We start from the raw sequence: 13,187 nt of genomic DNA, 5'->3' as shown, positions 1-13,187 counted from the left end.
ATAAAGCTAATTATAGTTATTTCTAATTCTGTTGAACCCAAAATATGTCATATATAGAGAAAAATATATATATTGTAATAAATTAAACACGAATTTAATTTGAAATAAAAATTATGTATGAACAGTCAACAAATGCTATGATTTGACACAAGAATTCTTCTACATAATTTTAAAACTAATACATTCTACATGCACACTTTTTTTTCTCTTTTTATTTTTAAATAACCTGCAATGAAAATTTGGTGAAAATCTAATTTAAATATCATGTAAGAAACTGTTAAGGCAAAAGAAAAAAAAAATGCATTGCTACAATTTTTTGAATTATGTTCTAAAATTTGGCTAAAATGAATATTAAAAATGAATAAAAGTAGCAAAATGATGGAAATGTTTGGATGAGGTTTGAGGTGAGGAAAAATAAAGAATAAAGTTTACTGTCAGTTAAAAAATTTAATTCAAATTGGGGAGATATTAAACAAAAATAACATGCTTGCTATTATACCTTCCATCTCTCAGCAAGTCAAAATCATTTTTTAAAGGATCTCTAAAATGAAGAAGAATACATTGAAAGGAAAGACTGACACATAACTGACATTGGGGAAAAAAAAAAAAAAAAAAAAAAAAAAAACAGTCTTGTTTCAGAATATAAAATACCAAAAACTGGACAAGTCAAAGCAGGAAGTCAAATTTAAAATTCATGTATATTATTTCTCATCTATGAAATGAGAACACATTTAAAAATTAATACAACCTTATTATATATGAAAATAAATAAATAAAAAAAGAGCATACAAAACAAAGATATAACCACCTTATTTATGTGACCCGAATATTATTGTTATTTTTACGTCTTAATAAGCACACAAAAAATTATTTTTGATGCCAATAAAGAGAAATAGCAACAATGTTTTTACAGTATTTCTAAAGGGAAAAAAAAACACATTTTAGTGTGTAAATAATCATTGATATATTAAAATAAAAAAAACACATTATATATATGTGTGTGCGTGTGTAAAAGCCCATTTTGAAGTCACACTTTTCCAAATGCAAATTAACAATTCATATGCTTAAGAGAGAGATAAGATTTTTACTGCATAAATATAAATAATGAAGTAAGACTTTCAATAATAAACAAAACTTATTTGTAACAACATTTATTATGCATGGTTTATCTTCACAGTGTTTTTGATGTGATAAAGAAGTGTCACAATCAAGAAATTTTTTTTCTACCATTTGATGAAACAGACTTAAGAAAAGTAAAGTATAAAATTAAAACCAAACCCAGTCAAAAGATCATATAATTATTACAATTTTAACAGGAAAGACATAGTCATGTGGATTTCAAAATATTTTATTCAAATTAGAAAGTTAAGTTTGAAAATGAATGGAACATTGAAGAAGGTAATAAATACAAGGTGCAAAATGAATTAAGTTATTCTGTTTAGAAGATGGGGGGCAAGAAAATATATCTTTATTCTGTGGTCAATGAAAAATTCAAATAGAAATTGGCAGGAAATCAAAGAAAAAATAAATTATTTTACATCATATCATACACTTAGTCTAAAAACCAAATTAATGTTATTAAAAGTTCTTTGTACTCACACAAAAATAATTGAAAAGAAAGAATCCTCAAATAAAAAGCTCAGAAAAGTCAATGAGAAGAATGAGACTACATCAAAGTTATACATTAAAAAAAAAAAAAAAAAAACCTTGAGACAAAAAATGCTGGATCAAAACAGGAAGTCTAATTTAAAAATTCTAGTAACTTATTTCTCATTTATATATATAGACATACACAATTAAAAGATCCTTATAATTTATTAAAAAAAAAAGTATTTACAAAAATTAATAGAAAAAATAGACATACCTAAATAAAGTAACCAGACTTTTATTCCTTCTTTTTTCCAGCTGGATAAAGAACCACAAATTATTTTTGATGCTTATAAAGATAAATTGTAAAAGTATGTAAATAGTTTTTATATTATTTCTACAGAAAACAGTACCATATATATAAATAGCTATTATAAAAATTAAATAACAGATATAGATATGTCAAACTCCATTCTGATGAGAACTTCTCCATATTTAAATAAGCTATTTACATGCTTTAGAGTAAGATAAGATTTCTAATGCATTAATATAAATATGAAACAGGCTTTTAATAATGAACACAACTCCTGTAGTAACATTTATCATGTATGTTTTAATTTCAGATTAAAACAAGTAAGATTTGAGATTTTTTTTAAAAGAAGAGTACAAGCATTTTATTACTTTGCAAGTTTGTTTGTTTTTTGCGTGTTTATTAAAACAAACTTTAGATAAATAAATTTTGAAAAGGAGAAACAAATCCTATCTTAATATCACATAGGCAAAATTAAAAATTTTAACTAAAAACAAACTGTTCATGATACAAAATAAAAAATGAAATAATAGTCATGTTTTCAATATTCCTATAAATAAAAAATGTGTGTTTGTATATAAAGCTGTTATAAAAATTATAGTAAAAGTAGGAAAAAGAATAAATAAGTAAATTCTAAAATGAAGTAAATTCTAAAATCAAAGTATTCCCAATTCAGATGAAGCATATATATACTAAATAGTGCAAAAAGTTTATAATACATTAAAATAATAGTGGTTAAAAGTTTAAGCTCAAAATAAATATGATCAGTCACAAAATGCCCAATGCATGCTTTAGTTTGAAACAAAGACATATTAGATTTGAAAATATGTAGAAGTGTTGTATGCATATAATTTTTTTATTAGGTCTGATGAAACAACCTGCAGAAGAACTATGAAAGTTTGAGACAAATCTAACAAGATTGACACATAAGATATAGAGGAAGAACAAAATAAGTCAGAATGTTTTGTTCTAAAGCATTTTTTTTTTTTTAATTCTTGTCAGAAATTTTGGAGAAAAGGAATATTTAAAAATAAATAAAAGCAGCAAAATGATGGCAAAGCTGTTTGGAAGAAATTTCTAATGAAGAAAAATACAGACTAAATGTTACTGTCTATCAAACATTTTATTGAAATTGGTAAGAAATGGGGAAAATAGCAATAATGTTTTTGTAAAACATCCTCCATTTGTCACAGTCAGAATCATTTTTAATAGAGTTCTTAGATAAAATAGAAAAAATAGCATACAATAAACACTAATACAGAGCATTAAAAAAAACTGTAGATATAAAAAACCCCACTCCTGAGAATAAATTAAAAAAATTGAGATAGAAATGACAAATCGAAAGAGAAAGTCTAATTTAAAATTCATAAAAATTATTTTCCATCTTTGCTATAAGAATGAAAATTTACACTATTTTATTATTAAATCAGTGGAAGTGGTCAGCCAAAAAGTTTTTCACATACTCTCTAATAAAGATTTTCTCTCTCCTCTCCCAGATTAAAATTGTCGGGCTTTGAGGCAAGGTTGTAATCATAGAGCTGAGATACTAATAGAAGGTGTGCAACCCTACTTTGGTGTAGGACAAGATAAAATCACGTGACAAGTGGACAGAATTTGTGTTCACTGTAACCGCATTCTCCGTTCCCCATTATATTTCAATGGCAGATTTTTTAATCACTTTTAATTGTTGGATTTTAAAACTTATTTAAGCCATGGTTAATTATTGCTGTGCAATTGGATGCAAAGAAAAAGCTTCTAAGGATAGTCCTGTATCATTTCACAGGTATGTACAATAAACATATTCTGTTTATATCCATTTTAAGTCAATTTAAAATTTCGTAACCTCCCTCATTCAGTGATTTTGGTGTTAAAACTGAATAATATTTCGTAGTTTGGTTTAGTTATTGTATTAAATTTATTTAATTTGTTATTAAGCTTCATTTAAACTGATGTAACTGCATTATATTTTGTTACTTGCTTTATTTTAATCTCGAATGTGTTGCAAGTGCTTGGCTGCAAGATTGGCGTGATTTTTTCTCGCTAATACAAGTGTTTACATAAACATTATTGACCGATTAATAATTGTGTATTTATTTTAGTGCAAATAAAATTCCTTATTATTTCCAATATGTTGCTTCTTTATTACCATAAATATTTGAATCGTATTATACCGTAAAAGATATTAAATCATCATTGTGAATGAAATAGTGAAACTAAAACGTATGTTTTATTGAAAATGTTAAATAGTAAAATTTTATAAATGTGCTAGCAGTAATTGCATGTTTTTATAAATTATAATTAAAATCTAAAAAGAAACTAATGGATATTCTAAAGATAAACTATTAAAGAAAGAAATGCTATCTTTACAGATAAAAATTTTGTCTGAATGTTAACATTTATTAATAACTTGCGATATGCACATACCCTAAAATCACTGTTTTCGTAAAAATTTCGAATTTCCCTATTATTTTGTATTAAATAAATGCATTTAAAATTCCAAAAATGATTTAATTTTGTTTCTGCGGTAGTTAGAAGCAAAGTTACTGCCAACACTATAAACCAGAATCAAAATATTTAAAACTGATATTAACAAGGAGAAGGCACGAGGTTTAAAACTTTCAGAGTGAGATTTTGTATAATGATAGTATGCATTTAGAATGTTTATTAATGAAAATATTAAGACTCAATAGTCAACCTTAAAACTTTCAAATTAGCTTATATACTAATAATATGTTACCCGAACGAGCGCTCGAGTAGTGTAGTGGTTAGGGCACTGGCGTAGCATTCAGGATACTTGGGTTAGATTCTGAGATAGAGTTTTTTTTCTTTCTAATTTATTTCAAAATAATTTAACAGTTTTAATTGATATCTTTTTCATTTTTTATGCAAAAATAAATATTATTCAGAATATTCAAGAAAAAAAATGACTTTTTTAATCTTTACTTTTATAATCTGCTTTTATTATAAAAAGTTTTTTTTATCTGTATGAGATAATGATAAATGTATTTGAACATGTAATGTAAAATTAAAAGATGCTTTTAGGTAAAGAAAAGAAATAAAATGTTTACTTAAAGAAGAAAAATACTCACTTTAAATTAAAGCACAAAAACAAAGTAAAAAAGTAAACATAATTTAAATCAACAAACTCGCCTACTGATGTAAAAAATTATGTATTATTTTCGAAACCAGTTTGCTTAGTTTTCAAAGAATGAATATATATATATATATATATATATATATATATATATATATTATTTAGGAAATGTTAACTAGAAATGAAAACCGATCGGCCCCAATGTCGGGAAGCAAAATGTTGCGCAGCAGTTTTTGAGTATGCCAAGATTTGCGATATGGCGCCAAAAAAAGCCAGATTTCTCACAAGTCACATGGCTCATGTTGCATACACTTGTTTAGACTAGAAACAAGTGACTAGCTTCCTCCATTTATATATCAGCTCTATGGTTGTAATCATCACAAGACCTCCAATTTTTAAATTCAGACTTCCATCTATGAGAGTTATGCGTTTCATAGCACTGTAAAGTAAAATGAATATGTAACCTTTACAAATGATATTTAATCTTTGTTGCAATAACTTTATGTAGATTGCAAATGGCAACAGTAGAATAAAAAATATTATCAGAATAATAATATTTAAAAAGAAGCATGCTTTTGAAAACTTACTTTTTAATTGAAAAAAATGATGTTTTGTGATGTAGCATTCTTAAAGTGGGCCCAAGCCTAATATTAAAATTGTTAAAATTTCTTCTTATGAAATGACGAGTAGCATTGGCTGCATCTAATTATGAAGAAACTCTAATATCACGCAGTGGTCTAAAAGTTCATCTAATCGCATACTAATACTATTTACGATGCAAAGGATTCAAAAGTTGGAGATCAACATCCTTTTAAAAACATCAACGGGATTTATTCATTAAGGTTCAACAGAAAATATAAAATCAAGAAGTTACTTTACAAAATTTTAAAAGCACAGAAAATATTATATTGTCAATTCTCAGACATTTCAGAAACTCGTAGCAAACAAACGTCGCTACAGCGAAAAGCAAGCCAGAGAGCGGGAGAATGGATTCGGATATCCCCTTACAAAAGCTGGCATCTGCTTTTATATGATCTCATGGCGATCACGTGATTGTTTACATGTACATACAGATTTACATTTGCATATTGCACAGTAGTTACGACTCGAATCAGAAATACCGAAATCTTATGCTAATTAGTCAGATGATTGCATCTAAATAGTTTAATCTTAGACAATATTAAATTAGCACGAGATTATGATAATTTATTATTTACGAGATGAATATGTTTAAAGATTAAAAGAAACAATTTCTCAAGAAAGAACAGAAGCAAACTATGCTTTTGTTTATGTAGGCATTTTCGCGTACATTTCGAACTTTGGCTAGGAAAACTAACCGAAAAAGGTAATAATAATTACGATTAAATTATCTTTTTCTTAACAAAAATATATTATGGAAAATAATGAGAAGACAGAAAACCTGTTAGATGATGCTAATTCTTTGGAAACTCTTACTACTAGCGATAGGCGAGGATCGAACTCGCAACCTTTGGGTTCGTAGCCGAGTAACAAGACCACTAGACAAAAGAAATTTCTCTTGTCTCGTAGCTGTTATCTGGCTTATAAAGCGTCACCACATTACTCCCCCTTCAGTGCGTCGGAGGTGAGACGAACGATTTTTTGTCCTGTTTTTGTTGTTATTAGTGGTGATGTATTGGCTGTAGCGTCTTATCCATTTTTTTTTTTTGGCTGATTATTTATCAGCTTTATTAATTTATTTATTGGTTGATTATTTATCAGCTGCATTTTTTTTTTTTTCTTATTGGCTGATTATTTATCAGCTTCATTTTTATTTATTGGCCGATTGTTTATCAGCTTCATTTTTTATTGGCTGATTATTTATCAGCTTTGATTTTTATTTATTTCTGGTAGAGGGCGCTACAACAGTTGTATGAAGGTTTTTTGCGTATCACGTCATCGGGTCACCAATCTTACTACTAGCGATAGGCGAGGATCGAACTCGCAACCTTTGGGTTCGTAGCCGAGTAACAAGACCACTAGACAAAAGAAATTTCTCTTGTCTCGTAGCTGTTATCTGGCTTATAAAGCGTCACCACAAAACCATGAAGGTCAATATAAAAATTCCACCTTTATGGAATTAGATAAACTAGACATTTGGTTTCATTAGATAGAAGCACAATTTCAAATTAATGATATAACTAATGAAGATATCAAATTTAACAACATTAACTCAAAAATGGAACCTAAATATACAGGCATTATTTGAGAGATAATAACTGATTAGGTTGAAAATTAATATCTATTGCCTTCAAAGAAAGTGTATTAAATAAGGCAGAAATGACAATGGCCTCCATTTCTGACTTCAGTAAACAATTGATTGTCATTGGATGCCAATAATGTTCCATTCCACTAATGGGAGGAGAGGGGAACAGCTGATTGTCGACTACCATAATAATTATCAAAATAAAAAGAAAAAAATCTAATTTCCCTGACTTTTCCCAATCTTTTGGAATTTCCTGACCATTCCCTGTTTCCCAGTTGGCTGGCCACCCCGCATTAGCTTTATGTATAGATGCCTCTAATTTTACAATTGATTCTATTCTACAACAATATGAAGATGGAGATTGGAAACCAATAACATTTTATCGCAAAAAGTTAAATAGCACTCAAAGGTTTATAGCATATAAGATCAAGAACTTTTAAGTATCTATCTTTCTACCAAAAATTTGAACATATGTTAAGCAAACAAAAATTAAACATCATACAAGGTTTTATGATATTCACAGATTACAAGCCAACTATATATGCATTTATAAAGAAAAATGATAAAGTATCACACAGACAACTGAGACACCTCAAACAAATTTTTTAACTTTTGAGAAATATAAAATAAATAATTGAGAAAGATAGTTTTATTGCAGACTCGATGTACAAAATTGAATCATTTTCGAACATCGATTATGACAAAAATTTGGATTAAGAAATCACTTATGAAGAACTAAAAAAATAATTAATTTAAATTTTAAGTATCCATTAAGCTTTAGAAAAATAATCTGGTGTATGCTTTAATTCCAAATATTTGACCATTTATGCCTCAGAATGAATGTTTTCCACAAAATGCATGACCTGTCTGGCATCAAATTATCAGTGAAACAAGTAATACCATAATTCATTTTAAAGAATATTAAAAAAGTAGTTAGAGAGTAAGCTAAAACTTGCATTAGTTGCCAGAAAAATAAAATTTCTCGGCACACATGTTTTGTGTTCACAAACATTGGTCAGAGTAGATTGTATCAATAAAGCATTAGAATCCAATAATGAAGCACCTTTTCCTGCAAATGCCAGAAATGACAAGTATTTTGCAGTGAGAATTAAAGAATAAGACAATTTTTATGTTAATCAGCTGAAACAAACTTATTTGATAGCCTCAGGTGAAGATGATTCTCAAAACTTAAAAAATAAAAGAAAACAAAATAAATACCCCATTAAACAAGGATGAAAATGGAAAGATGAAGGATTCAAAATTTAAAATAACATGTAGTGGTAGAAGAATTACACATAATCAAGATTATATAAGCATTTACTGTTGTATCCTAATTTTAGATTTAATGATTATAAATATTTAGTAAACAGCATTTATGTATTTTATTCTAATGTAAGTATTCACATAATATTGACAGTTACTTTTCTCTTCGAACAGCAACAATACTGCTTTGAAGAGGAGTAGCACAACCTCTAAAAATCATATATAATCTTTGTCTCGATAATTTTAGGTAAACTGTGAATGGCAGAAGAATAAAAAATATCATTAAAATAACAATGTTTAAAAATGATCATGCTTTTGGAAAGTTATTTTTAAATAGAAAAAAAGTAATGTTTTGTGGTGTAATATAAATCAATCAATATAAATATATACTTAAAACATTTTTTTTTTTTTTGACCAAATGAAACCGAAATTTGATACAACACCAAAATTAAAGTCTCAAGATCACTACTAAATTTCCTTTATTTAATTTATTGCATTTTTGAGTTATAATGTTTATAAACATGCGAAAGTACAGATTGACAAATAACAGTTTGAGGGCTTTGGCTCCCAATTTCACAAGGATATGCATTTCTGATGCTTAACTTGCATACTAAATTTCATTTACTTAAATTATGATTTTTAGTTATCATGTTAACATGTATGCAAATGTATAGATTATCAATATCTTGTAAGATTTAGTTCCAAATTTGGCATTTTAGATGTTAAACCTGTATACCAAATTTTATCTATCTAACTCTTTTCATTTTTTAACTGTGTTTACTTGTATTCAAACAGCTGTGCAGATACTTTCTCTGAATGGATTTCATTGAAAATATGGTAGAAATCTATCAATCTGGTGGAAAGATTATATACAAAATATAACAATATATACCAAAAATACATATGAAATTTCATCTATTTAGCTTGAAGCATTTTCCAGCTATTGTCCTCACAGACAGATATCATAAATCTTTTTTTTTTTTTTTTTACTTAGGAAAGACAAACATAGAGATTTCTCAAATTCTCAAGTCAGATTCTTTGAAGATTGCAATAATTTTTGTAGATTCTGCATACAAGTATGTAAAAAATAGGTATCATTAAAAAAACTAAGAGAAACAAAACTATGCATATATTGTTAATCTTACTTGATATATATTTTTTTCATCTGGATAAAACATCCAAATTACTCTTGATGCCTATGAAGAGAAATATCAAAAATATGTAAATAGTTCCTATAATACTTCTACAAAATAATTACAATTTTAAAAAATGTGTATAAATAATCATTAAAAAAAATAAAATCAAAGTTTTAAAATATATATATAAAAAAAAGCCCATTCTGAATTCTAATTTTTCCAAATTCAAGTTAATTCTGCACATGCTTCTGAATCAGACAAGATTTATAGTGCATTAATTTTAATATAAAACAAGGAGTTTCAATAAAAAATAAAACTGTGTAATAACATTTATCATGTATGCTTTGGCTTCAGAATAAAGCAAGTTAGATTTGAAAACATGTAGAAGTGTTCTTAGCACAGAATTTCTTTGAGAGATTGATGAGACTATCTTCAGAAAAATAAATTATGAAAATTAGAGGATTTAATGTAAATATCTCATTAGAAACAATTAAAGTACATTCAAAATTCTAGGCTTTTTAAATCATTACTAATTATTTATTTATATCAGAAAATTTTTCCAAAAGAAAATTAAAAACTCAATAGGAGGTCAAAAGTGATGGCAAATATTATTCTATTTGGTAGAGATTTCATTGACAGAACATTTATATTTCCAATAGAAGGTACAATACAAGCAAAATATGAGTGAATATTTTCTTTCAGGATAAGTGAGGGGGAAGAAGACATGAACACATAATTATAACAGATTTGAAAGCGGTAGGAAATAAAAAGTAAAAATAAATATTTTGCACTATTTCATCTACACAATTTAATACTATTTAAACTTCAATATTCGTCAACTTAATAAAATTGAAAAGAAAGAATGCAGAGAATCGTTTAAAAAGGGGGAATAAACAATATGCTCAATTAAGAAGATATATAGTAGTATCTCTGAGAGTATGGTAAAGCTCTTTTAGTGTCTAGCCAACTTCTATTTTGGTATAGCTCTTTTTATGTATATGTATATGAATTACTAATTATGAATGCAAGCATAAATAATAACTAGCTTTTATTATGCAAGCTTGTATTCAAAAGCCAGATATATTTATAAACAAGCATATAGATAGCACAGAGTTATTTACTTCTTTTTCTGTTAATATTTCTTGTTTCAATCCGATTTTAACGATTAGTTTTAATTTGTGCGTTTCTTAACATGATGTAGAATGGGATTACAAATTTCCCATTTTAATAGGACTTTTTTTTACATTGGATTGTAACAAAGGTTAATAGGCTGAGTTCTGCTAATATTTTCTTTCAGCATTACATTTATTTTGTATTTGGCATTGATTTCTGAAGAAAAGTAGATTTCTGTATTTTTGGGATTTAATTTTAGCATTCTTGATATCAATTTTCTTTCATGTAATAAATCTGAAATATTTTCAATACTAGCATTTTTTATATTAATTTATTCATTTTATATATTTAATCATAATAATTCTACTGCTTGGTGTTTATATTTGGCAGAATTCATTACTTTTACAATTCAACTTCTTTTGGATGTTTTACACTTGTGTTACGTCCGATTTCTTTCTGTTGGAGGATCACTATTAGTTTCAAATCAATTTTAATGATTATCTTTGGTCTGAATGTTCATAAATATCATGGATAGAGAAGATCATACTGAAAGTAAAAAAACTTTTTATGTTTTTATATATTTATATCTAAAGTACATTACAAATAAAGTTTTTTTGTTTCCATTTCAAATATTAAAAGGATAACAGCCTATCTTCTAATAAAATAAGAGCTTTCAAGGCAGATTCAAAAGTGAAAGCAAAAAGACAAATTAAAAAATTATCAACAATTACTCAAGAAAAAGAAAATTGAAAAAAAAATTACAAACTTCATTGATTTTCTAAGAACTCATGTGCCTTTGGCCAAAATATAGTAGAATGTTTATGAAATTAAAGAACTGACTTAATAATTTACAATCATGCTTACCTTTATTTTTATGGGGGGGGGACATGTACATGCATTTAAGACTAATAATGAAAATTAAAACAAAGATAGGAAGATATATATGCACATATAATTTTGCAACTGCATGGTTAAAAAGAAGAAACATTTGAAATTTACTTCAATTTATTTTACACAGGTATTATATTATATACAAGGAAGAAGTGATAAGATGACACACCAGTTTACATCATGAGCTATTTTACTATGAGATCCCGACATGTGTCAGCTTACACAAGGAAATCTTGGGTATCTGAAAAAGACACCCAAGTGTTGAGGATTTTTATTTTTTTAAACAATTGTCAACAATTTTTTAGAGAGTGTGTTAGAAATAATTAAAAGGTAGGATTCGGGTGAAGAAATAAGAGAACATTTTAGAATGAAGTGTATATAGGTTAGTTTAAGATAAAAATTGATTAGGATGCAAAGACTTATAAAACCAAATTATTCCAAACTTTGATGAGGTTTAAATACATTTTTTGGTTGCTCACTCAGCACGCCAAAAGTGAGTCAAATGACGTAGAATTCGCCTAAAATCTGCTACACTAATTGTGACGGATTAACACAGCTTTGGTATAAGGAAACATCAAGCTAATTAAATTTTAACATCGCAGAACAAAAAATGACGGTAGGATTTATAACCGTCATAACAGTACCTTGCACTTCTAAATTTGAAAAAAAAAAAAAAAAAAAAAAAATTGAAGTGACATATTCATGTCAGTTGTTAAGGACCATAGAAAATACCTTCAAGAAAATAAATTAAAAGCATCTAGAAGCTTTATATATACATATGTAAACTTGACAATATGAGATTGGGAAGTATATAGCAACAATGGCTATTATCTACTCTACCGTCTTCAGTTGTTAATTGACGGTTTCAATAATTAACTAATATCGCCCCTGGCGTCTTAAGAAGACTTGCTGCTTTCGATAGATGACATAATTGTTGAACGTCTGGTACTGAAACATATAATAAACCATTCTTATACTTTAAGCTCACTTTGCTGATATGATGTGAAAAAATTCTTATATTTTCTTTTTCAGTTCAGCTCACTGTGGCGAAATTGAGTAAGCTTTCACACAACTGTTACTTAAAAGTAAATTGAACGATTTGTGTCCATTATATAAAACAGCTCTTAGTTCTCTTTTCCTCTGCATACATGCAGAAAATTATGAAAAAGATTAAATATGTTGATACAATGTTTTCTGTGGGAATCATTTATTGCTTTCGAAATTTCTAATCTGTCCGTTAAGCATATTTTAAAGTTAACTGTTAACCTCACCTTAAACTGTTTGAAACAACTGTGAATATAAGGTAATACGGTGTTTTTTGGACATTCAAGCTGGATCCGCTTTATTATAGAATATCATGAAATAAATTCACTTCATTTGGCATTAAAATTGCCGCTTCTTACAGTAAATTGATGTCATCAGTTTATCAACTAAGCTGACTATTTTTAAGTTTTAAAAAAATGATTTTTAGTGCGTTGCTGTTTTGTTTTCTTTTTGTATCTTTTGGATTATTTTCTTTTAAAGTATATATAGTTTTTAGAAAACGTATTTTGAAAGAAAGGAAAAGAG

At 27.1% G+C, this 13,187-nt stretch overlaps 1 long non-coding RNA gene across 1 annotated transcript; it reads right to left on the bottom strand.

Moving 5' to 3' along the window:
• Positions 1–287: 287 nt before the first annotated feature.
• LOC129959538 (uncharacterized) lies at positions 288–12,594 on the bottom strand. The gene is made up of 4 exons (XR_008783452.1): positions 12,459–12,594; positions 9,624–9,674; positions 1,865–1,905; positions 288–541 (listed from the first exon to the last, which is right to left on the bottom strand). It is a non-coding gene; the product is annotated as an uncharacterized LOC129959538 (long non-coding RNA).
• Between the last annotated feature and the right edge of the window lie 593 nt (positions 12,595–13,187).

The sequence above is a fragment of the Argiope bruennichi genome, chromosome X1, assembly GCF_947563725.1.
Source record: "Argiope bruennichi chromosome X1, qqArgBrue1.1, whole genome shotgun sequence".
NCBI classification, from domain to species: Eukaryota; Metazoa; Arthropoda; class Arachnida; order Araneae; family Araneidae; genus Argiope; species Argiope bruennichi.
The sequence above is the reverse complement of the archived record's forward strand: the minus strand, read 5'-3'. Positions and strand labels throughout refer to the sequence as shown.